The 4,304-nt window shown below is 33.9% G+C and overlaps 1 non-coding gene across 1 annotated transcript; it reads left to right on the forward strand.

Annotated features, from left to right (window-relative positions):
* Positions 1 to 3,038: 3,038 nt before the first annotated feature.
* LOC125114220 (U6 spliceosomal RNA) lies at positions 3,039 to 3,145 on the forward strand. Its single transcript, XR_007131740.1, has one exon. It is a non-coding gene; the product is annotated as a U6 spliceosomal RNA (small nuclear RNA).
* Positions 3,146 to 4,304: the final 1,159 nt, after the last annotated feature.

Below are 4,304 nucleotides of genomic sequence, written 5' to 3' on the forward strand. Positions count from 1 at the left end.
TGAAAACTAAATATTAAAAAAAAGGTTAGGTGTCTCGATATACACAAAGATGGAATTTCAAAAAAAAATATGCTTTAACTTTCTATAAGAAATTTCACTTTTAATTTTTAAATATATTTTTAAAGCTGAAATAACTTGAAAATGAAAAATAAAAGTTAAAAGTTAAAAGTTAAAACTGTACAGTTCAGCTATACTTAGTTTATTCTAATTATATTTGCAATCAGTCTAATAATTCTTATTTGATAAATTATATAATGGAATATCTTTTAGGTCTAGCTAATTTTAAAAGAAAAAATTTTTTCCATTTCATGTCTTTCTGATTATAATTTTGCCTGTATTAACATTTTAGCAAAGTTACTCAAATTCATTACTTTAATTCATGAGTTTTTCAATGTAGGATTTGGAAATTTTTAATATGAAAAATCAAACAGGAATTAGAGTGAAGAGCAGACAATGGATACATTTAATATTCCCTTCATAGTTATAAATTTACATAGTATTAATAAAATATAAACAGTTAATATAATTTCATAAACATTAATCTTAATGAGAATATTTTCCTTTAATGTATATGAGTCACACATGTTTACTATAAAAGTGTTAGCTAAAAGGGAAAACAAAAGTGAAATGCTTCTTGATATATATTTAAGAGGAAGTTAAATATTTATACAATCAAATAGAGGGAAATTATCTTAAAAATTGGCAAATTCCTGTTAGGAGCAATTGCTCTGCAACCCTGAACTTGGTCAAATGAAAAGAATAGGTTTTATGTCCTTTGTAAATAAAATTTAAGGTAAAAGTCTTTAAGGTAAAAATTCAATCCCAATATTTTGTTCAAACTTTACCGTACGGGGGGATAGCATGATTTTGTTAGCATCTACAATAGACATACAATGCTAGAAAGACCATGACATGAAGTAAAAGCACTCTGGAGAAGGGTCCAGAAGACTTGAACTCTAGTTCCAGCCTGGTGCTCAGGGCTCTGTGATCCTGAGCATCGATTTAAACTTCATAAACTTTGATTTCCTCACCTACAAAATGATCATAAAGGGTTTGGGGATCAGATGTACTTTTTTTTTTAAAAAAAGTGTGTATTTTGATGATATCCTGGGACATAAAAGAGCATGAGGACCACATTGGACCAAGAGTTCATGACTAGGACTCCAGTGATGGCAGGTTAGATTGGATGGAGGAAAGAAAGCAGGAAGGCATTTAAGACTGGGAAGAAAGAATAGTGGGGACTGGGAGTTCCAATTATAAATTAAATGGAATTTTTAAGTATTTCATCACTTTTTTTCACTTTTGATACATTTGGTACATTTCGTCATGTATTAGACTTAAAAAACAAAAAGATTTCTATTGCTGGTTTTTCCACTTTTCTCATTTTCATTCTCTTCATTGAGTGAAACAGTTTCATGGAAAGTGCTTCTCTGATACTTCATTTGGAAAACAGAATTTGAGAAGATTAGCATTGAAGCAAAAAAATGCCTATGCTTCTATTCCTGACATACTTTAAACTCAAGTTTCTGGATACACTGGCTTAAATTTTGGACAATTACTTGTGCAAAATAATGGTTGGGGGCCTCTTTGTTAACAACATTGAAGGAGGAAGTTACTCTTCTGTAAATTAGAATACATCATTAATTGAGGGATATCAATATACTGGGAGTATCATCAGAACTTCCGTTGGAGTTTCAAAAGCATCAGTTTTTAGTAAGACATCATCTGACGTTATCCTTATATGGAATTTACAAATCTTAGAATTATTTAGGGTCCTTAAGTTCTTCAACTCAAAATTTTTATCTCTTACGGTGATTTCTCATCCATTATGTTTGACAGGTGGTCATGTAGATTTTTTTTTTACACACTTTCAATAATAGAGAGCTCTTCATGTTTACAAAGCAATTGGTTTCCACATAGAGAAGCTCTAATAAGTTGTCCTTATTTCAAATTGAGATATTCCTTCTTACAGTTCAGTTTCTTGCTATCTTAAGAAAAAATATGTGTTATAATTGGAAGAAACACCATTGCTAACCAAGCCAAAATTAGACATCTTAGAATGCAAATTTTTATTCTAGCCCTTTCCAGATTTCTTAACACTTCTTTCTGCCAGTCTTGATATGCCCTCTATTAATCTTTTTCCAAGAATATCCTCTTCCTCCTAGAAAATATGTGAAAGGAGAAAAGGAGAAAGATCAGTGAAGAGAAATGTGCTTTCTTGAATTAAAATGCGAATTTAGGAGCTCCTGTTGTGGCTCATTGGATTAAGAACCTGACATCGTTTCCATGAGGATGCCGGTTAGATCCCTGGCTTCACTCAGTGGCTAAGGATTTTGAGTTGCCAGAAGCTGTGGTGTAGATTGCAGATGGGGCTCAAATTCACCTTGCTGTGCCTGTGGTGTAGGCTGGCAGCTGCAGCCGCAGTTCAAAACCCTAGCCCGTGAACTTCCATACATCTCAGCTGTCACCATAAAGAGAAAAAAAAAATGTGAATTTAGATTGACTTGTCTGGATCCTTTGCTAAAATACAAAATTTTCTGAAATGTCAAAAGTTGTCTTCTAAGCTTGGAAAGGAAAATGGGTGAACACTAGCTCCACAGTGCAGACACGTTTCCTCATGATCTACAATTCTGTATACCCATTCTAACACTCTTGTGATCTGAAAAAAATATAAAATGTAAAAAGTAAAACCTTACCTACATAGTAATCGCTGCCTTCTACCTGGTCTTTCTGTCTCAAATTGAGTCCTTATCCAGGCCTCCCTTTTCTTCCTGAAATTAACATTTTTTAAAACACATGTCTTACTTCCCCTTGCCCATCACATTGTATGTTTGTCCAGGCTCTTAATCAGGCTCAACAAAGTGCTTTGGCATCTGGCTTCTTCTGGTCTCTTTAACCTCATCTCTTTCATCATCTCTCCTCGCCTCAGTCTTCAGCAACACAGAAGACAACTTCAGATGATTCTGTCATTGTGTAGTTGTTGTCACCCCCATTTTAAGTCTGATGAGTTCTTGGTCACTCCTCAAAAACCAGCTAAAATGCTCACTTCAGCAGCACATAGACCAACAGTGAAACCACGCAGAAAAGATTAGCAAGGCTCCCGTGCAAAGATGGCATGCAAATTTGTGAAGCATTCTATGTTTCCATACTTTAAGATTTCGCTTATGTGAAGTTTATGGAGTAGTCAAATTCATAGATACAGAAAGTAGAATAGAGGTTAGGCTGGAAGGGGGATGTGTAGGTATGGCTTAATAGATGGGGTATCATTTTACAAGATGAAGCCTTCTGTAGAGGGATGGTGGTTATGGAAGCACCACAGTGTGAGTATATTTAATGCCACTAAACTGTGCACCAAAAATTGGTTAAGAAGGTAAATTTTATCTTATGTGTATTTTGCCACAATTTTTAAAAACAAGTAAAATTCCAGACTCCTTTCTCTGCCCCCATTCCATTCTCAGGGGAAGTTAGGCACTTCCATCATTTAATCAGAAGATGGAAATAGCTGCACCCTAAGTGATTGTCAAGGACTCTAACCTTGAACTCACCACTGTTTACTATTCATCAAATGCATGGGTTGACAACATAAATTTGGAAAGAATTGCCTGAGTGAAATATAGTCCATGTGTTTCTATAGATACAAAAACATTCTTATTTGGAATAAACCACAAAAGCAGATATCCACACATCTGGACCATATGGTTTATTCTCTTGTAAAACTGCTTTTATTAAATGTAATTTGGCATTATGTTGTCAATGGCCCATACTTAGAGCCATTGTTAAGAAATAATTCATTAAATCCGTTTATTATCTAGGTGTGTTGAGAGTAATGTAGTGTTCTTGTTTTGTTTTGTTTTTTTTCCTCTTGACTACCTGTGATGAAAAACTCATTAGTTTTGGCACCAGAAATAGGTTTGTTTTATTTTTCTTTGTAGATAATATGATTAATGTAACTGATTTTCTTATTTTTGTCTCCTATCCAGAAAGCCTAGAAGCCAACTGGTGGCTTATTCTAGCATTTTCTAGACCTTAACTATGCTATTCCATATAGCCATTTGCTGTTGACCTCAAATTTGCCATTCAAATGTACTTTTTTCTCTGAATTCACTTCATTATTCATGTTGCCTTTTTTTAATTTGTTTTTTATTTTTTATTTTTTTTAGGGCTAGGTCCGCAGCATATGGAAGTTCCCAGGCTAGGGATCAAATTGGAGGATGTCAATTTTTTGCAAGCAAATTATAATTTGGGGGCGTACTAATAGTAAAAGCTAAAAATTCAGTTAAACTGCTGAAAGAATTCCCAGACTT

Source organism: Phacochoerus africanus, chromosome 1 (assembly GCF_016906955.1).
Source record: "Phacochoerus africanus isolate WHEZ1 chromosome 1, ROS_Pafr_v1, whole genome shotgun sequence".
In the NCBI taxonomy this organism is placed as follows: Eukaryota; Metazoa; Chordata; class Mammalia; order Artiodactyla; family Suidae; genus Phacochoerus; species Phacochoerus africanus.